Source organism: Hippocampus bargibanti, linkage group LG09 (genome assembly GCF_051943395.1).
Source record: "Hippocampus bargibanti isolate YZ-2025 linkage group LG09, ASM5194339v1, whole genome shotgun sequence".
Classification (NCBI taxonomy): Eukaryota; Metazoa; Chordata; class Actinopteri; order Syngnathiformes; family Syngnathidae; genus Hippocampus; species Hippocampus bargibanti.
This window is the reverse complement of record NC_142742.1, coordinates 15,180,623-15,204,741: the sequence shown is the minus strand read 5'-3', so window position 1 is coordinate 15,204,741 and position 24,119 is coordinate 15,180,623. Positions and strand designations below refer to the sequence as shown.

General features: G+C 41.7%; 2 long non-coding RNA genes across 3 annotated transcripts in view; one reads left to right on the top strand and one right to left on the bottom strand.

The window, feature by feature from the left end:
* The window catches only part of LOC148893772 (uncharacterized), a 29,774-nt gene extending 16,996 nt beyond the window's left edge, over nt 1-12,778 (top strand). The window contains exons 2-3 of the long non-coding RNA XR_016115998.1: nt 10,634-10,697; nt 12,706-12,778. This is a non-coding gene — a long non-coding RNA (uncharacterized LOC148893772). The remainder of the gene's footprint in view (nt 1-10,633; nt 10,698-12,705) is intronic.
* On the bottom strand, nt 339-22,492 carry LOC148893771 (uncharacterized). 2 transcript variants are annotated; one of them, XR_016115997.1, is made up of 4 exons: nt 22,426-22,492; nt 12,118-12,308; nt 5,069-5,196; nt 339-686 (listed from the first exon to the last, which is right to left on the bottom strand). It is a non-coding gene; the product is annotated as an uncharacterized LOC148893771 (long non-coding RNA). The 2 variants fall into 2 exon arrangements; XR_016115996.1 differs by having other exon boundaries at nt 339-683.
* Between the last annotated feature and the right edge of the window lie 1,627 nt (nt 22,493-24,119).

Genomic DNA, 24,119 nt, shown 5'->3' with positions numbered 1-24,119 from the left:
TGTCCCCCGCCTCATGCCCGAAGACAGCTGAGATAGGCTCCAGCAACCCCCGGGACCCTAATGAGGAATAAGCGGTACGGAAAATGAGATGAGATGAGATGAGATCTGCATTGATATATATATATATATATGCATTGATATATATATATATATATATATATATATATATATATATATATATATATATATATATATATATATATATATATATATATATATATATATATATATACATACATACATACATACATACATACATACATACATACATACATACATAGATAGATAGATAGATAGATAGATAGATAGATAGATAGATAGATAGATAGATAGATAGATAGATAGATAGATAGACTAAAAAAACGAAATAACAATGAATGTGACACTACACAAAAGACACAGTCATTCAATCTTGAGCACTTTTCTGCACCCTCTTGTATGAAGCAGTTTTAGATGAATGGTGGAATATGCATGTCGGCTACAAGCTAAATGTTGAATGCAAACACGAAGCTGTAGCATCCATTGACGAAAAGAGACTGTCTCACATCTCCTGTCCAACGTAAATCCACTTCAATTCCAAGCCGCGACAGTTCTATGTGAGCATCGGCAACTCTATCCTTACGCTCCTTTCTTCTCATCATAAGGCTCCTCAAGCTGCAGCCTGTCCAAGAGCACCAACCCTTCTGCTGAACAAAGTGGCACTGTGAAAATGCTACCCATTACAAGCGTAAAAAAGCACAATCGCCCCAGGGCTGTCCAGCGTTGACAGTCAAATTCCACCAACATTCCACCCAATCAAAAATATAATGATATATTCATATATATTTGATTTAGGTTTTCTATAATAGCCTTGACCAAAAAATGTTTTTATTTTGTTTCAGGTATGAGGGACTCAAGCATCATATTTTATTTGTTTTACACCATTACAAACTAGAAACACACAAAAAAAAAAGTAAAATCAATGCCTCCCTGATCGTGTCAAACCTGCTCATGTTGCCCATCTATTGTCTTTGAAATTGCCAAATAATTGCATGTTGCCGTTCATTCCGCTATCCGGTTTTATTTACTATAATTGGCCTTCAGAAGCTAATAAAAGCCTTTGAGTAAAAAGCAGCCTGTCAAACCAGGAGACAAGGTTTGTTTTATTAGTACTTTCCGAGAAGCCAACAGACTGGCTGGCTAATGGGCGGATAGCACCAGCCCACTCACTTAACAAAGTGTGGGGACAGGTTCGTCCCTGCGCTGACCCATGACCGATGTGGTCGGCTCCTGGGTAATCTGTCCACTCCAGCAGAGCCGTTTACTTTTCATCACGCTTTGTCAGACAAAACAGGCAACTTGATGCGAAGGTTGTGATGCTTTCTTGAGAACTATAACATTTAATTCACGTTGATAGACTTTGAAAGAGTTTGATTAATGTGTTAACTGTTTCCACATTCTCAACACTGTTCATTGTGAAGATTTTACAAATCGTGTTTAAGAACGCTATTGGAGAGTTTTGGAGTTTCAATTTCCAATCTGCAAAAAGGGCTGAAACCATCCGACCATCAATTTCCTTTCCCTCTTGAGATCATTCGAACCTTAATCAAAATCAGAATCAGAAAACCTTTAGTCTTCCCACAATGGGGAAATATGCCGTCCACAGCAGCAATTTGAAAGGGGATGAGGTGGAGGGGGTGAAAGGATAGAAAACAAGATATTATAAGCATCGCAAAATAAAAATGTCAACTGTATACTGTGCAAATGTAAATGTGCAAAACCGTTTCATTTAAAAAAAACTGTACATAGTGCAAGTATCAAGAAAGGCATATTGATATATGTAGCTGTATTGCATCAACCCATATTTACAAGTGTCCAGTTTTTTTTCACATGTGATCATTGAGAATTGTGAAGCCTGACAGCAGTCGGTAGGAACGAGCGGCCGGACCTCTCCTTCTTGGAGCGCTGGTGTAATCGTCTCTGGCTGAAAGAGCTCCACAGTGCTGTCAGGGTGGGCAGGAGGGAGTGGAGCGGGCTGTCCATCATAGCTTTTAGTTTAGCTAGCGTCCGTCTGTTTCCTACCTCCCCCACAGAGTCCAGCAAGCAACCCAGGACAGAACTGGCCCTCTTGACAAACCGCTCCAGTCTTTTTCTGTCCCTGGTGGTGATGCTGCCTGACCAGCAGACAATTCCATTGTGGATGGCTGAAGCCACCACAGAGTCATAGAAAGTTTTTAGGAGTGACCACTGAACCCCAAAAGACCTCGGTTTCCTGAGTAGGAAGAGGCGACTGTCCCGTTTTGATTAGGGCATCCGTGTTTGGAGTCCAGTCCAGTTTATTGTTGAGAGTAACACCCAGGTACTTGTAGGAGGTCACGAACCCTGGATGTTCAACGGTGCAGGTGAGGATTGTTTCCTGCAGAAATCCACTACCAGCTCCTTGGTTTTACCGGTGTTGATCTGGAGGTGATTCTGCTGGCACCAGTCCACAAAGGGTAAAGGAGGGTAAGTCCACACTGAGAGTTGGTGCAGGTGCAGCTACAGGTGGAGTTGACGGTGGGCCGGGAGCGACAGGCGTCTTGTCAAACCGATTGAAAAAGCGGTTGTGTCATGCGGCGAGACAGCAAGCAGGTGGAAAGATGATAAAAGTTGCAGCCATATGCAGGAAGGGTATTGTGAGTTCCCTTTATTTGAAGTTGTGGTTGATATCCGTTTTCAGCAGACCACAGGTAACACTGCTCTCCAGGTTGTCCTTTGTACCTCTTCTTCCTCCTAGAAGTTACTGGCTCAGTCTGGTTCTAAAGGTGCTTCACCTGAGCTTCTGGCCAATCAGATCCCAGCGGCAATTGGCCATTCCCAGGTGGTTGCAATCACCTTCTCAGTCAATTAGTGGTCGCCCAACTCTGTTTTGGATGGGGAGAAATGCGCACCTTTCTCCCATCCAAAATCCAGAAAACACAAAATTATTTAACATTTCTTTTGGCATTATGACATCATTCACACCCTCTCCTCAGAGTTCAGACATTCTTGTAAAATAATCAACAATAACATTTGTTGTCAGGGCAGAGAATGTCAAATGTGACAGGTCCTATTCTCCGAGTCACAGCGTATGGGCCCTGCCACTTTGCCAGTAGCTTACTTGGTCCCGTATGCAACAATATTAACACCTTCTGTCCAGGGTCCCAATCTTTCCCTGATAAATTCTTGATGTTATTGTCGCTGGAGATCCTCTTCCAGCTTCTGACGTTCTGCATCTTCCGTTTCTTTCTGGAATTCTGGGTTCAGAAACCATGGGAATTGCAGCTTGTCTTGGACAAGGACACTCTGGAGGTTGGGCATGTTAGATAACTCAACATGGGAGTTTCTTGTGCGGGAGGAAGGTTTGTTGGCCTAGATGTTCGAGAGTCAGCGTTTTGGGGCTGTGGTTTTAGAGGAGGATAATGTTGACTAGATCGACTGTCAAATGTCCATTCTTGCTTGTTGTGGTGCATCTGATCTCTTGATCTGTTCAATCAACATCACCTCTTGTCTGAGTCTTAGGCTTCACCACTGGTTCCATCTCACTCTGCTCAGTTCCATCCTTGGCTTGGCAACTGTCAGACGCCACATGGAAAAGAAGAACGGCATCTTCTTGGGGCAACTCAAGCTTCTGGTTTCCTTGATCCCCTTCAGAACTCTTCAGTCCAGTTTGGTTGGCCCGTGCTACACGACTTCTTACTCGTCCCACCTTCTTCATCTTGGCTTCCTCTTATCTTTTCCACTTCAGCAAGAAGTAACAATCCCACCTTCTTCATGCAGGGTGAAACGATCCCACCACTGCCACCAATTGTCATGCGGCGAGACAGCAAGCAGGTGGAAAGATGATAAAAGTTGCAGCCAGATGCAGGAAGGGTATTGTGAGTTCTCTTTATTTGAAGTTGTGGTTGATAGCAGTTTTCAGCAGACCACAGGTAACACTGCTCTCCAGGTTGTCCTTTGTCCCTCTTCTTCCTCCTCGAAGTGACTGGCTCAGTCTGGTTCTAAAGGTGCTTCACCTGAGCTTCTGGCCAATCAGATCCCAGCGGCAATTGGCCATTCCCAGGTGGTTGCAATCACCTTCTCAGAGTCAATTCGTGGTCGCCCAACTCTGTTTTGGATGGGGAGAAATGCGCACCTTTCTCTTATCCAAAATCCAGAAAACACAAAATTATTTAACATTTCTTTTGGCATCATGACAGGTTGAGTTCATCTGCCAGTCCTTGTCTTTTTCATTCAATGTCGCTGGGCTTTTCTGGTCTGAGATGTTTTTCAGGACCTTCCAGACACCAGCAACTTTGCTGGCTTGCAGCTGCTCCTCCATTTTCATCCTGTAGGCCTTGATACCCTCTCTGATCTTCCTCCTCAGTTGGATCTACACGGCCTTCAGTTCCTCTCTGTTGCCCGACACAAAGGCCCTTTTCTTTTCCTTCAGGATGGCCTTTATGTCGGGATTAATCCACGGTTTGTTGTTGGAAAAACACCGCACAGTCCGGGTGGGTACGGTGTTTTGTTCACAAAAGTTTATTTGGTCTGTGATGGTGTCGGTGAGTGAGTCAATGTCCTCCCCATGAATCTCAGTGAAGAACTCCCACCTGGTTGAGTCAAAACAGTCCCGCAGAGCTTCTTCAGCTTCTGTGGACCATCTTCTGACCGTGCGGGTCACACATGGTTGCCTCTGGACAAGGGGTTTGTACACAGGCTGGAGATATACCATATTGTGGTCTGCTCTTCCGAGAGGGGGGAGGGGGGAGGGTTTATTCACCTCCTTGGCATTTGAGTAGAATAAGTCCAATATGTTATTGTCTCTGATGGCACAAGTTACATATTGTTGGTTTGCAGCTTGTTTACAACAGTCATGGGGGCATCGGAGGCAGCGCCGCCAAATCCCGTAAGGGGAATGTACGCGTCACGGCTATGATATGTGAGAATTCCCGCGGCAGGAAATGCGGCCGGAGGCTAACGGCTTGCGGCTCGATGTCGCGAGTGCAGAGTTTTTCTTTGACCGTGATGGGCCCAGGGTTGCACCATTTGTCATTCACAAACACAGCAATCCCCCCTTCTTTATGCTTACCGCTGCATGCATTTCTGTCCGCTCGTACGAGTTGGAAGCCCTCCAACTCAGCGTGAGTCCGGAGTGATTGCCGATAGCCATGTCTCCGTGACGAGTAGCAAGCTGGCTTCCCGGTACTCCCTCTGGTGCTGCATTGCAAACAGGATTTCATTTTGTCATTCAATATGAGACGTGTAGCATTTGGAAGTTTTCCTTCATTATTATTATTATTATTATTATTATTATTATTATTATTATTATTATTATTATTATTATTATTATTATTATTATTGTTGTTGTTGTTGTTGTTGTTGTTGTTGTTATCCATTTGTGTAATTTCCATTATTTCTTTGTTACAAATAAGGCAAAGTGTGATGACAAAAAATATGTATTAACATTAAAAGGCACACGGACAAAGCACAAATGAAAATCACTAGTTACAAGATGACAGCAGAATCAATGCAAAAGGCATGGTACTAGAAACACCAATAAACAAAGTAAATGTCAAGAAGCCAATAACACAAAGCCAAAAATCAAAAGGTATACGGACAAATAAAAATACTTACAAACAAAAATAAATGAAAAACAAGACTGACTATGAATAGCTACAGAGATGTCCCAAAAACAACACTCGAATCATTACAGCGAGCGAGGTCAATAATCCGACAAGAGACTTGCCATCTTGGCAGTTTTTCACAACAGGTCAATTCTATCATTTTCTCTAAATAAAATGTATTAGTATTAGTATTAGTATTAGTATTAGTATTAGTATTAGTATTAGTATTAGTATTAGTATTAGTATTAGTATTAGTATTAGTCAATAGAAAGCAAACACTGTAGAAATTAAAAGGCTTAGTCTTTCTCTTAACCTTGAAGCCATGAGCATACTTTTGCAAGTTCTATTTTGTTTTGCTCTTTTTTGTGTGGGTGTTTATTTTCAAAGCCATTCCATCTGAATATTTTCTTGACTCCATTGATTTCATATTTTCAAAAGAAGAGGGATTCCTATAGTTAAAATAAAAGAAAAACTTAAATCCGTTTTAGATTCTAGGCCAAGAATATTTTTTAAAAAGAGAGGCCTGACTTACAAAAATTGTGGTCCCCGGTGTTTGTCAGGAAATGTTATCACTGGTAAAAAGAACACAGTGGTCTACTGGCTCTCCTCCTCGATCTCAAACATCTCTCATGCTAGCATGTTCACCACAAAGGTTCCATCCCCATTACTCATCAAGTACGTTTTCCATCGAGAGCAATATTGCTTCTTTCTCTGTGTCAAAAGACAAGGACTTGATGACGTGTATTGCAGCTATAAGCACACTTTGCTCTTTTCAAATTTCTCCATTGTGAGCGGCGAGATGAAAAGAGCCCTTTCAACATGTGTCAGAGCTTTCGTGCCTTCCCTCATGAATGACAAACTTTCCTTTGATTGAGTCGAGGTCTGAGGCCAGTTTGGCCAGACAATCGGTCTGTGGACGACTTTAGCGGCGCACAACGAGGAGGCAACAAAGATGTTGTCTGAAATCCCTCTCGAGATGTTGGCCCTTACATTTACAATTACAGTAAGGAGCCTCAAAGTGAGGCTTTGTAATTCCTCTCATCGGACTCCGCTCACGGCCAGTTGAGGATAAATCCAGCAGGACCGGGAATGACTTCAGCCTCTATGAATACATCTCTGCTCGTGGCAAATCCTTCTTGAATCGCTTAAAGAGTCTTCCCATACAAATGTGATCATGCAAATCTCTGAGAGGCCTTAAGATGGATGGATTGAAGATTTGAGTGAGCGTGACATAAACTAAAAAAAAGGGAATTGAAATACACACATAACACCGATGGAGTTGATTTTGAATTCAAGAGAATATAGCACAGATGTTGTCATTTTTATCATCACAACATTTTAGCACAAGAATCGCTAGAGAGAATGGAGAATTCCAAACTGCAGCAAAAAATTGAAATGGTAATGATTATTATTTTGTTTGGATGCCATTTTCTCTGCTCCACAAAAGAAAACATCAATTTTACTGTCTCTTTTTATATTTTTACTGAGGCTGCATGATGTAATTGCAGCTCGATCTTTCTCGTGTTTACAACTTCATTCCCTCTGCGGTTTATTCCAAATGTTTGTTTAAGTACATTTTTATCATCTTTCCAGACAATAAATGCTTTATAGGCTGGGTTAATTACTGAACATGAAATTTAAACAGCAACAAGAGACATTATAAATGTATGACCACTTTTAAAAGGCCAGGGAAGAAAATTGAAAATGTAAAAGTTAATTTTCCATGCTGGTGATTTTTCCATTGGAAGGCCGGTCGGGCCAATAAGAGGTGAGCTTTTGTTCCCGTTATCACACATTGTTCATTTGTCTCCCACCCGGAAAGCCGTGTTAAGATAACGGCATCCTATCATCAGATTGCCTTATCAAAGTAAAGAGCGACACGGGAGCTCAGTCGAGGTGAACAATCAAGTCAGTCTGTATGAAAAGGTTAATTGCTGCACGTTCGCAGTTCAAGTTTGAGTCTCAATCAATGCGCGTACTATTTCAGAAAGATTTGTTTGTGACCTGTCACTTTGCTGCGTATTAATACACCCGCTTTGTGTGCGGTCGTACTCGAGCCCTGTGTAATTTTGGTCTGGTTATTTCAAGTGCGTGAGCGTGCACAGCGGTTGACACTGGGGTCAGTGGAATTGCCCCACTTTAACTAAAAGACATTTAGTTTGGTTTGGAAAGTGAAAACTGGAACACTGTTAATTTGTTTGCTCTTCCACTAGTGAAGACCACCGCAAATGCCATCACCTCAAAGAAGCAGTCGCCCGTCCTCACTTTTATTTGTTTGTTTCTTTGGAGGGTGTGAGAAGTTGCGGTGGACGTTGGACTTTTGTCGTGGGGTGGGGGGGAGGGCTGTAGCTAGTCTCCATAAGGAAGACTGGGCGGCCTGGCAAACAAGTTAGTCAGTGACAGGGAGATGAGGGGCTGAAGGGGTGGTGCTTGGGCGGGGGGGCTGTGGCAGGCTGGATTCATTTAGCCAGGCATAGCTGCTCTTGTTTGTGGTTGTCCCTGACAGCGTCGCCAACACCGCTCCAAAGCACCTGTGTTTGCTCACTAGCTTTCCCCAATCTGCTCGAAAAACGCTGCGAGCATGTCACATGGCGGCCAGATAGCCTCGGCACCATGGGAATACAAAAGCCGGGGCTTTTAGAACAGTTAATCATTAATGAAGGCCTCTCTTTTGTTCCCATTGAGCTCGGTGCTGACAGAGGCTTTAATATTACATATGGCAGACAGGTCGCATGCAGATATGGCCAAGTACATCAACTGGGCCGATCTGTCGGGTCGCTGGATCGTCGGCCGGCAGGAAGGAGAGGCCAAAAGCCGTCTGCGCAGACAGGAAGGACACGTCGGCTCATTTCCTTTGACATGGCTTTCAGTGGCATTTTCCAGCGCGTGCTTCGATTGGGGAGAGACAAGTGTCTCAAAAATCTTTTACTGGTCTCAGCAGTGACAGTAAACAAACTATTGATCGGGGGCATTGCAGCGTGTTCTAGCGGAAACAAATTCCTTGTGTGTTCTACATACTTGGCAATAAAGATGATTCTGATTCTGATTCTGATTCTGATTTTGAAGACCAAAGACATTTACACCCTGGCTAAATTTTTGTTTCTCTTTGGTTAATGAAAAGCGGTTTAGGCTTGAAAAGAAAAGTGGAAAAGGTTTATGCATAATGGATCAGAATCAAATATTATTCTTGCAATGAACTCGTGTCATTTTTTTTCCCAAAAAGAAAATAGTGTGCACGAATTTCACTTCACTGATTACTTACTTACAGTATTTTTTTTATTTCCAACAAAAAGAGAAGAAAATTAGCCTTAACATTTTTTTTCCAGGGTGTTCGTATTTGTAGCCTTAACTGTACTCTCAACATGAGCATAACCATCAATATCAAACCTTGTTGTCTTTGCAAATCACATTTCAAATAGAAGTGGGCACAAGGGACATATTAAGAAAGATAAGAAGAGATTTTTACAATAAATCCCCAAAATTTTAAAGGAATTAGAAACACATGATATTTGATATTTGAAAGTTTCCAGGTCTGAAGACATGACTTGCAATGATTGACAGAAGGTAATAAACAGAAATCTACCAATTAATTAAAATCACCTAATCTCAGTTTGCTCTCCATTTTGTCCGGTCAATGAGCCCAAGTTTAATTTCAAGCTCATCACACAGTGCCCCGGAAAAGGTGGCGATTATAAAAATTGTAGTAGGGGGCATTCATTTACTTTTCAGAAAGAAAGAGGCCAAATTTATCTCAGGGAGAGATTAAGGGGAGATTTACTCAACCACTGTTTTATAAAGGGTCAGAGACGCTCTTATCATCATTCTGCCTCCAAATTCCAACGGTTATTTCTTGAACGTTTGCCTCCTCCTGCCCACCACAAATGCCCCTCTGTCCTAATCATACTGTATGAAAGTCAGACTTACTAGTGGGAAGGATTTTGTGTTGAAAAGATGGTGACTCAAAGCAGGATGCTTGGTGTGCCTTGAGTCAATCATTAACATTCTGTGATACCTGCGACTGGCAAAGGACAAAGACAAATGGACGGTTTGTTTCAGAGAACTCACTCAGTTACCTGACTTTGATGATCTGGCAAACATGGCTGCCTCGTTGCTTTCTTTGACTGTTTCAGGTCACCCGTTGATTTTTGTGGTGTCAATCTAATGTTTTGATTGAAAGTATTCAAACGCCATATCATCGTTTGAGTTGGAAAATCCAAGACGAAAAAAATCCAAGACGAAAAATAATTTCGTAAAGACTTCTCCATAAGTGAAGAAGGACAGTTTTGCTAAAATCTGCATTGCGTTTTTTTGTCATGCTGCTTTTTTGATCCACATTTTTTGTCAAACACATTCAAATATCCTGCTCTGAGATTGAAATTAAAAACATCAATTTAGTGTTCGGTCTCATAATGATCATAATAATAGTAGTACATTTCATTTATAAGTGATTTTCAAAACTCTTAAGGACAATTTAAAGGACAACCGACGTCTCCGGACAAGTTGTGTCCATAATTTTTAAAATGGCTTCAAATGACTTCTACTGGGCGTATTTTAATAAGATTCCACCGCAGCTATATTTTATGTATTAAGACTCGCTCTGCATATTCAGGAAGTCTTGTTTTTGAGTTGGTGACGAGTCCGTACGTGACGTCATGAAAGGACTGCCCCCTGACCGAAAAAAGACACATTATATCAGTCCTTCATCAACGTCAATGGATTTTGCTGTACATGTTTGGTCTGAGAACCGTGTTGCACCCAAAAGCCGACAGAAGAGGGCATCCAAGCTCCATATAAGGAATTTATCAGCCTGTGGTAGCGGAGGTGGCCACTGGAGGTCGCCATTTTGTGCCTCTTTTTTTTTGGGTGAGAGATTTTCCCCCAATGTTGCCTCAAAATGGCATATATAATTCTTTAATCGATTGCAAACATGTATGCTTTCCTCTTCAGAACTATTTGAATCATATTCATAACTGGATGTATAACAAGAAAGCATATTCTCCGAATCTGAAGCCATTGTTTGGATTCCCCAGCAATGCACGACATCTTGGCGTGACGAACTGGTGGCGGGACTTTCTGAAAATGCCCAATTTGCAGGTAAATTTTTTTTTTGGTGTTTTGCATTTGAATACAAATACAGTAAAGTCTCATTATATCGATATCGGATATATCGATAGTCCCGGTTATATCGATACTATTTCTATGCACGCACGGAGAAAATTACATGCAAACAGGGTCGGATATATCGATAATCCCGGTTATATCGATATTTTTTCGGACTCTCTTGAATATCGATATAACGAGACTTTACTGTATCATACTGCGTGTTTTCGGTATTTTAGATGTTATAAAACGTTTTTCTGATGTCAGTTAAAAAACAAAAAAGTGACGTCGGTTGCCCTTTAAAGTCACAGGATATGTTTTTCTGCGGATGAGCAGTGGCAGCTTTTAGCGTGTGATCTAGAAACATGTCCTTGATTGAATATTTCAGTAGTCAAAATATGTTTTGGTTTTTGAGATGAGGCAATGGTTCTAAAACAGCTCATTTTTCCATGCAGTGGCTCAAATGGCAGAAGCAGACTCATACAATACAATACAATACAATACAATACAATATAGATTGATTTATATTATGCTTTAAAGACAGCTGCCCTGTGCTGCGTCATAGTGGGTGATGTAATTTTCTTGTCTTAAATCCAAAATCTAATTGATTTTGAATACACACCCATTATGCTCTCCATTTTGCGTCATTTGTACAAAACATTAATTAATCAACAATTAATTATTCACAACCAACTCGAATTTTAACATTAGTCCAATGTTTATTTCTATAAATTAGTAAAACACAAGGACCAAAAGTACTACATTTGACATTATTTCTGAATTGTCATCATTCTTTTATTATTTCTCGTCACGCATGATTAAAAGGCAAATAAATAAAAACATGTTTTTAATTGCTCTAAATTCTTGCATTTTCCGCGTTATCCCCCAAAACAATGCAATTATTTGTGCTTCGGCCTTCGCATCGGCCTTACGCAGGAACGTTTTGTGCAAGTTTTTTTTTAAGATTAAATAATTTTTCGCCGTTTGACAGTCACCGGTAGGCCGTTTCCAAATGGTTCTCTTGATTTTGCGAATATATTCGATCCTCACCCGCAAGCCTCGCACAAGCATATAAATCTTGTCTCTGCTTACAAGCAGCCCGACTGCACTCACTGACTGCCGAATATTTATTTGCTAACCCTGGTCGCAGACGATAAGGGTCACGAGTGTGACCAAACTGTAACTCTTGGTAACAAGCGCCCTATGTTTCTAACAACACATGCTCGGCGTGACAGCAAAATAGAGAAGAAAACCTGTAGGTGATAATAAATTCTGCCGCGGGATATGAGGAAATAAATTAGGCCGAGGGCAGTCAAAGGATGGGCTTAACAAGTGTATGCTTCAAACAACAGTTCCTGTTTCGGGAGGGAAGGTACGCGCATGATGGATGGCTCTGCAAACATAGTTGACATACCTGGCCAATGCCATGGGCCGGTCACAACCCACGAGTGAGAGGGATATTGTGTGAGCCTCACAGAGGGTTTGTGGTCGAGTGTGCGCAGCGCGCGCACTGGCGCGTAGCTCTTCCCTTGCTCGCGAGGCTCCCCCTCTTCCCTCCTCTGCCCAACTCGGCCCACGGGGGGGATCACCTCACTCGGCGAAGCCCTGTTTGACAGAAACACGGACTCCTGATAAATTCCAGCCTTCTGCTTTGGACCCGTCTTCGAGGAGTCCGCATCTCAAAACACTCAAATAGTCTGGGGCAACTGGACCGCAATCATACTCCCAAATGCCCAATACCTTAAAGAGTGTCGTTCCATCTCATTTAAAGTTATTTTACGCCGTGAATTTAGCTCATGAATTCCGATCGTATATCATTTCTATCTTTTATACATGAGGAAGTGAGAATTGGAAATCCATCAAAACTAAATATATGTCTGGGATGCAGAGCGGATAGGTGACGGGGTGTGTTGTACGGGCCGCTGCAGGATGAGAGGACAACATATATTGGGAATGTTTTTGTGAACTCGCCTGTCACATAATTCAAGCATGTGTGTCAAAGGTGTTTACAGGGTGCTGACATTCACACATTGGCACCGAGACACAAGCAGCCTGTCTGACTGAGCTGGAAGAATGGGTGAAAAACAAATTACTGCTCTCAATATTTGCACTTCAAGTGGTTTCATTGAGAAAATGTTTGTGATTATTAGCAGGAATAGGAAACAGGTTTGTGTTTGGAACAGTAAATGAATTGTGACGAAAGAAAGATTTTGCAACTATAACATCGTGTATGTGGTGTGTATTATTATTATTATTATTATTATTATTATTATTATTATTATTATTATTATTATTATTATTATTATTATTATTATTATTATTATTATTATTATTAGTCTTGGTAGTAGTAGTATTAGTAGTGGTGGTAGTAGTAGTAGTAGTGCTTTTATTATTAGTATCAGTAGTAGTAATAGTAGCAGTAGTTGTAGTAGTATAGTAGGAGTAGGAATAGTAGTATTGCTGTTGTTGTTGTTATTTTTGGTGTTATTATTATTATTATTATTATTATTATTATTATTATTAATGTTTTTTCACACTTATTTGTTAAATAAACGTGGGGGTGACGTTTATTTGTTGTTGATTTAATAATATTAATTAAAATTCGATCCTTTTCGGACCCCACACCCACCCCCGTCCCCCGACAACCTTGGAGATGTATTTTTTGTCAATTACAATTGTCTGTTTTTCATGAGTTCAGCATATTCCAAAAATTCGTTGTGATTACTTTTCTGTGTGTGTGTGTGAGTGTGTGTGTGTCTGTGTGTGTGTGTGTGTGTGTGTGTGTGTGTGTGTGTGTGTGTGTGTGTGTGTGTGTGTGTGTGTTTGGAAATGGTGTACAGGTATTGTAAAAAATGGTTTCTTACATTATTTTGGTGTTAGAAAAATAAATGTTATTTTACTCAACAAAAAAATTGTCTGGGTCACTGTTTTATATTGGTAAATGTGATTTGGTTGTTGGATGTTTATAAGCTTTATTTTATTACTTGTTTACTCAATACGTGCTGTCAAATAACAGCCAATGTTCCATTTTTAATTCGTTAATGATCGTTATTTATTGATTCAATTCGAAGTATACATTTAAAAAAATTCTGCTCAATCTTTTTACATCAATATTTCGAATGGAGAAATTAAACATGGTAATTTCATGATATACAGCACAATTTCGTAAAGAGATATGGCTTATTAAACAAGTATTCTCCACTGCGAGTCTAATTAAAGCAAATCCAATCCAAATCCAATCCAATCCTGAGGCCAAACCAGAACACAGCCATTATTATATAAATGTAAATATTGTGTGTCTCAGTAAAAATGTGTTATTCGTGCAGATTTGTCAAGAAGGGGCATGATCAAACAAAACACCTCGTAGCATGTTTGAGATTAATATCTTTAGAAACGGATCAAACATTAAACATGATTTTACTTCATACAGAATGATTCGGTGGCGCCTATCATGGTGGATTTAAGTTCAGGCAATATTAAAAGTGCATTTTCAGGTGCGGAAAAAAGCTTGAGGTTGCCACGGCGTTGGTCCGCGCGGCTGTCTGACCTTGTGACCACCCACAGAGAGCGTGAAGCCAACAGCTCGGGCCTTACCCCCACTGACCCACAGATGACAAAGCTCATGTCAAGGTGTTCGGACACAGGTCACGTGATATTACCTCAACGTTTCTCCACAGATCAACACACTCCACTAGTGTGTGTGTGTATGTGTGCGTGTGTGCGTGTGCGTTTGTGCAGGTATCACTGGAGCCTTTCTGTTTGCGGTAATTGGAAGAGCGTTGTAAGTTTCCGACGTGACTCACTCACGCCTCTTTTCTCTTGGATGTGAAACTGGAAGATTGCAGGTCTCGGTGAACTTACAAAGCGAGTCCTCTTAACTCATAAATTACACGGCGGTGGACAACCTTAAGCGCTGTTGAAATGCCTCGAACAGAGCTTTATTTCAATGTTGGCGGAGCGTGACGCTGAGAGCACCACCCCACGAGGAGCCCGGCTCACATGTAAAAAAAGGCGACTATTGAGCTAGTCATCGCTAAGGCCTGACGTACACTAAGCCTGTACGTGAACATGGAGCAGGAGATGCCGCACTGCATTTCCTGCATGTGCAGTAAAATGCAAAATCCCCCCCCCCCCCCCCACGTTTATTATTTGCAGTCCTCTGAAGGCTTTTCTTCTCGTGGCGCAGTCTTGGAGGTTTGCACAGTTACTGGCTCTTTGAAATGTCATTCGATGGATTAAGAGAGCTTTTCGGTAAAACATTGAGAAGTGAATAAGAGCTGAGAAAAAATTGCGCTTCATCTGCATTGAAAACGTGTGGCAACTAACTGCAGGGAGTTACAAAGGAGAAACTGGATAATATATTCGGGCAAACAACAAAAATGTTTCAATATGCAAAAAAAAAATCAATTGAAATCTAAAGTCAAGTGGATTGTTTTCTTTGGTGAGTCTTTTGGTCTTTGAAATTACTGTACATGCATTTATATCGTTCATAATGTTTTTTAGTGGGTCCTATTTATTTTGAGTAAATATCTGTGTCACTTATTTTATGTTGATCTACTTTGTTTTTCAAATCACTGTATATTTTTTCACGAGTTTATTGGGTTTTTGTGGTCAGTTTAGTGATTGATTTAATTCAAAATAATTCAAATAAAACGTCATCGTTGTGACATTGATCAGATAATCACTTTTCAGTTTTTTTCCTTCACCACATTATATTGTGTAAAAATCATCCCTAGGCTGACCACCCAGGGGGTCCTTGACACTGCAACCTTTACAGAGGGGGATGGGCCTGTGTGTACGTGTGCGTGCATGTGTGTGTGTGTGTGTGTGTGTGTGTGTGTGTGTGTGTGTGTGTGTGTGTGTGTGTGTGTGTGTGTGTGTGTGTGTGTGTGTGTGTGTGTGTGTGTGTGTGTGTGTGTGTGTGTGTGTGTGTGTGTGTGTGTGTGTGTGTGTGTGTGTGTGTGTGTGTGTGTGTGTGTGTGTTTAAGCAAGTGTCTGCTCAAATGCATGAATATGCCCCTTCATCTTTTGTGAATTGATCCTCCGCTGACTCTCCCTCTTTGTTGTTGTTTATTTGTTGCTTGCTTGTTTTGCAATTTAATTCATGGGTGTTATTTTATTCCACCACATGGATAGAAGGAGGACAACGCTGGGAATACACAAGCAGAAGAGATGTGGTTAATGTATTCGCAAACAGAAACCAACAGGACAAAACAAAAGAGGGCAATAAGGATCCAGTGGCGCTTGTCTGGCTCTGTTTACCAACTCTTCTCTTTCGGGTCATATCATGGACACGCTGAAGAGCCCTGGGAGCCCCTCTGCCTTTGCGTGTAAAAATTAGATTTTTGTCGGGACACTTTCTTTTAAGTAACACACATTTTCTTGTTGCCCAAAGATGTTCCATCTTGAGTTTTGGGCGTCCTCCAATACCCCCTCTGGAGAATCTTCTCACAAGTCAGTGCTTGACTTGTGCTAAGAAGAGAAGAGGGGTCAGCCATTGTCTCCTTCTTCTTCCCGTCGCCTTTCATGGCAAAGTGAGAACACGCAAAGGTGAAGCGAGCTATGATAACCCGTCCTATTAGAAACTGTTGACAGACAAATGATCATACAGTATTCCCTTAAACGGGAATTAATAGTATCGGGCAGCTGGTTTCTTATCTGAACGAGTAAGACGAAGGCAGGCAACAAAGGGAGGCCTAAGACTAAGAGGCTTGATGCATGGGAAAGCCATGGGCCGGCCATTGTGGCTGCCCTTCTGCTAAGCAAATAGTCCAAACTGTTCATTCCCCATCTCCCATTCTCTCGCCGGTACTTTGTTTGTGTCCTTGCATTTCATTCTGACTGGGGAAGATTGCCTCTCAGGGCCAGTGAGCAAACAGTCCAGAAAAGAGCCAGCTATCTCCTGCCGTTCCCAGGAGAACTAGCATTTTTATTTCAGCTCCAAGCTGTCAAAGGATTGGAGAGTTTATGTCAGGATCCTGAATTAATTGCTTTAAGCCTCGAGGCTGACGCCGGCGTTTTTATCACCAAATGTTCGATCAAATGTTTCCTTGCACATTATGCAGAACCCCCAGCCCCCGCCTCACACACCCAGACACGCAGCCGCCACCCGCCGCCCTCCACCGTTGCCTTCCATATTCTCCAATCACGGGGGTTTGGATACATTCAGGATAACTTTATGCGGCACAAATGGTGTGTTTGGTGATTGGTGCGAGGAGTGATGGGCCATAGCGGTGGAATGAGCGCAAACAACAAACTTTTGTGTATGGATGTGTGCGTGCGTATTTTCAATCCCTTGCCACGATGCTAGGTGAGCCAGCCAAGCTTGGCAAGGGAGTGAGTCATTTTACAGATGCCTCAATAAAGCAGAGCTGTTCAGACATTTGGCGGAGCAGGTTTCGTAAGCTCCAAACTGTCCTTGGAACCACCAAACTGTCTTATGAACCGTCTGTCGTGCTCAACTGATGACTTAATAATGTATACATAGTATACATATACATACATATACAATACGTTGCGAGCTGTGCAAGTAAGTAATTTACCTGATTTAATCTGAAAACATTACAGCCCAATTTTGGGAGATTCACACCAGGCCTGTCTGACACTTAGGAATCAATCAGACGCATGTCAAATAGACCAGTGATCCTGTGCCGATATAAAACATCATGATGTTGGCATGGCTACATGTGTTGTCATTCTCTGTTGGCTCTTATGTGAAGAGGCCAAAACCAACAAAAGAGAAAGTGGTGGGCAGTTCCAGCCCTCAGCGCCACACGTCAATAACTGAGGCCGACGACGCCATCTGGAAATTGCTTTTCTTTACCCAAATGCCTCTGACAGCGTCGGAGACCAATATTGTATATTTGCACGGTAAAAGCATCCCAACCGTTTGGGCATACTGACACTTGCCTTTTGATAGCCCTCATCTAATTCCTGAAACTTCTCTTTCAGAGAAAGCTTTGCATATCAAGCAAACGCTCCCGCACTATTTGCTCGCAAACATAAACACAACTGTTTGTAATGTCTTGACCTCGTGCAGCGGCGTGTTGGAGCAAGTCCGAATACGCCGCTTGTTGAACTGCAACTGCACAGACATCGTTCCGTGACGTACACCTTTCCTTTTCCTTCCGTCGGCCACTTAAAGATAAGAGTATCCAGGCTCCCGCCATTAAATCTGGCAGTTGACTCCTTAATCTGAGAGGATATTAAGTGACAAACACGGCGATGCTTCTGTCAGCGTCGAGCAGGCGAGGGTTAATAGTGTGCATCAGGGGACTACTCTGCCATGGGAGGAACGTGCAGGCCTCATCAGTCCTTATAATCTGCTCAACAACCCTATAGACACCTCCCAGCTTTCCTCAATCCTTCTTCTGGGCGTCCTCTTTTCCATTTTAAATAACGCAGCTATTTATGCAGGATTAAATTGGGGATTCATTTGATTCAAGATCAGGTATGGGAATTCATTGGAGATCTGACAGTGGCGCTTATACATGTCAGGAATTTAATTTACGTCCCTGGAGGAAACCACGATGAGACGGAGCTCTGAAAGACAAAGTGTGGAAGGGGGGGGGGGGGGGGGGTAGAGCTCCCCACTTTGGATTTGCACACTTGTAAAGTGGCATTCATTGCTGTTGATGCGTTCTTATTAAATTGACATAGACAAGGTGGGAGTGTTTTGGTGAAAGGACTATATGTTCACATTTGGCCTTGATGTTGCGCAGATTGTAGTATAGTCTGACAACAACATAATGTAGGGGAGTGCCCCTCGCCTCCCACGCATAAGGTATGAAAATGAGCACATGACTTGAATGTTATTGATTCTCATGAATGTTGAAATGACATATCACCTCCACTCCTGACAAGCTGTGTGCTATAAAGTAAAGGCATTAAATTCAAGTCGGTCCCAGATTACAGAATCCCCCCCCCAGCGTCCCCCCCTGCAGAACATCAATCTCCTATTCACGACAGTGGACAAGCCCCATTGTCAAATAGCCTATCACAGTGCACGTCTGCATAGGAGAACATATGCGGGACAAAATATTCCATAGTTTGTTATTCCGAGGACGACACAGGGGGCACGCGGGCTTGTTTGCCTTTGCTGGAAGAGGAGATTGGATTGGGGGTTTAAATGAATCGCTGGCGCACTACGTTTATAGGTTTCATTAACTTTTAATGAGTTGGGTGTCCTTCGTTGTGATTGGCTGGCAAAGCACTGCCTTTACTTCCTGCAACTAGAACTGACAGAGATGTGGGGAGATTTTGCAATGAGGTTATGGGCCTCTTTATGGCAATGTGGTGCCTCATGGACCAGACTGCGAGGAAAGGGGATATGATGCAGTGCTATTTCCAAAAGCCCCAGATATCCATTTGCAAGATTGGAGGAAAAAAAATCCTTGGCAGTTCGAATAGGCATAGCTCACTGACAGAATTTTACGTTAGTTTTGACACAATGTTTGATTTGAAAGGTAGGCATGAGGCCTTCTGGAAAATGTCCAAGGAAAGATCCCCTCCTAGGCCCCCAAAAAAGCAAGAAAGCATGTGCACCCTCTCCTAACTGCGCCTCATATTCAACCATCCATTCCACACCCGTCCTTGTGTCATACCAAAAGGGGCAGATACGATTTGCATGGTGCAATATTTCACAAGTATAAACACCGACCATCCATCCACTTCCAGGCACATAAAAGCAACAGGGCAGAGTAAGGCGACCCATCCTGGCCTCAATAGACCGCCTGCAGGTCACTGTGTGTCCCACCAGCTGCCGCCTCCCCCAGTACTCAATGGGCATTGTTGATGGACCTCTCCCGCTTGTTCACTCACATTTTTTTGTCTGTCCTTCACTATCTCTCTCTCTCTCTCTCTCTCTCTCTCTCTCTCTCTCTCTCTCTCTCTCTCTCTCTCTCTCTCTCTCTCTCTCTCTCTCTCCCTCCAACCCACATCCCATCACCCCGACATGAAGGAGTTCCAGCCTGGAATGTCACAGAGTCATGTCAGAAGACACGCAGACACATCACAGTCAGCAGCCTCATTCTCGCCCTGTCTCTCTCGCTCTTGCTCACTCTCTTTCATTTTGTCTGCCTTTCAAACACACACACACAAATACAGACACACACCACCATCCAAACACATCCTCAAGATGACCCTATACGTCTAGATTTTCAAAATAAATGCCATGGCTGTCGATTTTGTTGAACTTAAAAGTCCATCCAATCAGGCTTTACCTTTAAAGGCATTTAACTTTGAAGATGGAATGTGCGATTTGTCGTACGCCATGTTTTAAAATGAAATTAAGGTAAATTCAAGAAGGGAAACTATATTTTTGGGCAGAACAAGAAATAATATGCACCATATGTCGATTTACTGCACAATTTAGGGGAAATGTACAACTCACTAATTGAAATTTATCCCAGTTGGATTTGGATTTGGATTTCCCTTTATTAGTCTTGCAGTGGAGAAATTTACATTTCAGATCAGCAAAGTGAGGAAAATAATGAAAGTTATGTTGCAGTTAAAATTAGTACATGGCTGTATTTTATCTTAAGCGTCCCAAAAACTTAAAAAAAATTAAAATGTAATCCGTTTTTATAGTAATTATTCTTGAATAGGTTATGCTTAATTTGCAAATATGACCGTGTTTGTGTGATATTTTTCTCAACATGTTTGCATAAATATGATAATGAAATTATGTTCCGCGGTTAATCATGTACAATAAATTTTAATTGACATTTTATTTTTATTTTTGCACAGTGTGATGATGTAGACATATTCCATCTGATATACTGTAGATATATGGTTTTTCAACAACATTACTATATCCACAGATGTGCATGTATATCCATGTTATATTACATTTTGGTTTTTATTTTTGTTTCCAATATTTTTTCGGAACACCCAAACAGGAGCAGGGATGAAGTTTTGGAATTGTGGGCCACGGTTGTACTATATATATATATATATATATATATATATATATATATATATATATATATATATATATATATATATATATATATATATATATATATATATACTGCATTATCATTCTAGTGAAGGGGACACGCCATCTGCGCCCATACATATGAAAGTAATAATTCGCCCCAACACCCCCCTCACCCCATCCAAATCACACACGTTTCTTACAAAGAGAGTGTGTTAATAACGGAATAATTCATTCCCGGTTGTGAGCAGGGTTAATGCATTTCCAATCAGATGCACAGACGCTGTTGGTCGGACGAAGCAAGGCCGCCTGCTGGGTGGTTTGGAGTTTTGACTTTGTGGCGTCTTTAATACAGTGAGGGGAGACAGTTTGCCTAAAATATGGGATTAGATGTATCTCTGATGAAAGAGGTGTTAAATTGGCCGAGTTGGTCCCTCCCCTCCGAAAGCCCGAGACAGAATTACAGCTTGTTGTACCGGTGTCCAGCTGTTGCCGTGGAGACAGAACGACTTGGGTGTTCTAAGCTGCGGCACTTTGAGACTTTACGGTGCGGTCGAACTGCTGCTTTATGAAACACTATTTATCCACCTGAAATCACGGTCAATTTGTAAAGGCATGGGTTAAGGCGGACTCTGATGTGCATCCTGGTTATATGGATCCTGACTTCATCGCTCATGCACCTTTTAACATTAAATTAAAATTTTGATTCATCCAAAAAATATATAGGATACACGTTTATTTTCTAGCCACTTAGTTAACACTCATGCGTGCGTGCGTAAAGTGCTTCCACTGTACTGGGTGATTGATGTCGCCAAGGCATTGATTTCAATGCCTCGCTGCACGGAGGATCTCTCACCTGGAAGTTGTACAGCAAGCAATGACCGATAGGATGCTGCCAGCTCAAGCCATCATATTAGTCCGCATGTGAAGACAACGTGGAGGTTATTCAACCATTTTTTTCTCCCATAAATAAAAGCCCGACACGTCATTCTGAATGGTTCGTGTGGGAGTATCGCCTTAATCAAGAAATATGCAAATGCATGGGAATTCCAGTTAAATCAAGTTAGCAGAGTAAAGGGATCGACACATTAGACCAGGCCTTACCTAGTAGTTGCTATGACAACCTGTTACTGAGAAGAGATGCATGCGCCCTATATATATATATATATATATATATATATATATATATATATATATATATATATATATATATACAACCCATAATGAAAAATCCTCTGAAATGTTAATTTACAGACTGGATTATTCGTTATTTATTGATTTTGTGTGTGTGTGTGTGTGTGTGTGTGTGTGTGTGTGTGTGTGTGTGTGTGTGTGTGTGTGTGTGTGTGTGTGTGTGTGTGTGTGTGTGTGTGTGTGTGCGTGTGTGTGTGCGTGTGTGTCTGTGTGTGTGCGTGCGTGTGTGCGTGTGTGTGTATATATATATGTGTGTGTGTATATATATATGTGTGTGTGTGTGTGTGTGTGTGTGTGTGTGTGTGTGTGTGTGTGTGTGTGTGTGTGTGTGTGTGTGTGTGTGTGTGTGTGGCCATGGAGAAGCAATTCTTCTCAATCTTAAAAGTACAATAAACTGCAGTTCTTTCAATTTGCGCCACTCTGTTTTGAAATGCAACGTCCCCTTTGCATCCTTTGCATATAAAATTAAAGTTTTCACACCACCGCTTTCAGCAAACATCAAATACGCCTCGCGTTTCTCAACCTATTCGACAACGAATTGCATTTGTCTTTTTTGAGCATGCAGGCTTCGATATTTAAAAGCAACCGTACCTGTACAATGCAGCCGCTGGTTGCAGTTAAGCCACGCAATGCAGGAGCCTCATTGTCGAAGCTTTGCCGTGTGCCTTCTGCAAAGGGCTCCAGACATCGCGGCATTTATTTGAGCTGAAACTCAGTCACTGTTGACTTTAGCACAAAGCAAAGATTTCACTGCCCCGCTAGTTAAAAAAAAAAAGATTATTTTACAGAGATATTGATCAGTGTGCTATTAAAAAAAATTCCGCTTAGCGTGATATGTCTAAAATGAATAGTGCCAATTTTAATGTCTGTGTAAATTTACAGAGCTGCAGTATCCTATTGTGGAGGTTACACTGAGTGCAATTTGATTGGTGTATGTGATTAAATGCGTGTGTGTACTCTTACTATACATGGGCATAGTCTCCACTCCATTGTTTACTGCCCTTGTTTATTCGCAGATCACTCTGTTTAAAGTGCGGTGCGTAAATTGGGGTCTGGAGAATAAAAGCGCACTTGCGGGCCGTGCGTGCAGGTGCGGAGGGGCTTTCGTTTTTGTTTGGGGCTTGCTTGGCATACATGCCCGTGGTGGTGGAGCGCAAATTCTCTATTTGGAGCTCAAAAGTTTCCTCGGCCTTGGATTTGGGCGACGACGAAGAGATTGGGCCTGGGTCATTCATGCGGATGACAACTAACCTATATCTTATCTAACAAGATAGGGGGCTCCCCACTATACGTCGAGAGAAACAATGGAGAGCCAGATTGAAGGCAGAGAAGTTAGAGCATCACATTCAAGCGGCTCTGTCTCACAATCGGCCCCTTTTTTACAGATTCTATTCTCCGGCGCTGCAGGAGGTTGTTTTATGTGGCAAAAGACACTTTATCTTGCCCGCTGATCTCAAACGCAGCGCCGAGCACGAGCTCGGTTGAATCAAATGTCTCATTGCACTCAATGGCAAGCATGTGGTGTGCATACAAGCCTGCAGCCGACGTGGGCCACCAAAAGAGAACTTCGTGATGAGAGCTTCCCTGTGTGAGTTTTAGGGAGGGGGAGAGAGAGAGAGAGAGAGAGAGAGAGAGAGAGAGAGAGAGAGAGAGAGAGAGAGAGAGAGAGAGAGAGAGAGAGAGAGAGAGAGAGAGAGAGAGAGAGAGAGAGAGAGAGAGAGAGAGAGAGAGAGTCAGATTTGTGTTTGTGGTAATCCTGTTAATTAATTATTTTGCTGTTGACATCTCATAAACGTATCACCGTCACTAAGATTGTATTTATGATTTATTATCATTTAAAAAATAACTGTATACTCTGATAAATTGGTATCCACCTAAATCCAGATAATTATATATTGTGTGCGGAAACGTATAAATGTGAACAAATTCACCTAACTATTTATTCAGTGGAATTATTTACACATGTACTACTGCGAATATGAAATGGTCTTTAAAAAAAAGCTATGTTGCTACTTTTTGCAAAGGCAGAATTTTTGGTGCGGATAGTTTTAGATTGTATTTCATGCATTTTTGTTCAGGTGTCACGGTAAGCCTGATCTTGATACACCTTCTTATCATGAATATATTTTGAATGTGTTTTAATTAATAGAGGCTGATTAATGTAGACGTTTATTGGACTGCAATGATAAATTTTGAGGCAAATTTCCCCATTGTGTGACAAATAAAGATGTTCTGATTGTGATTCCGATTCTGATTCTGATATTGTTTTTCTTACAATTATTATC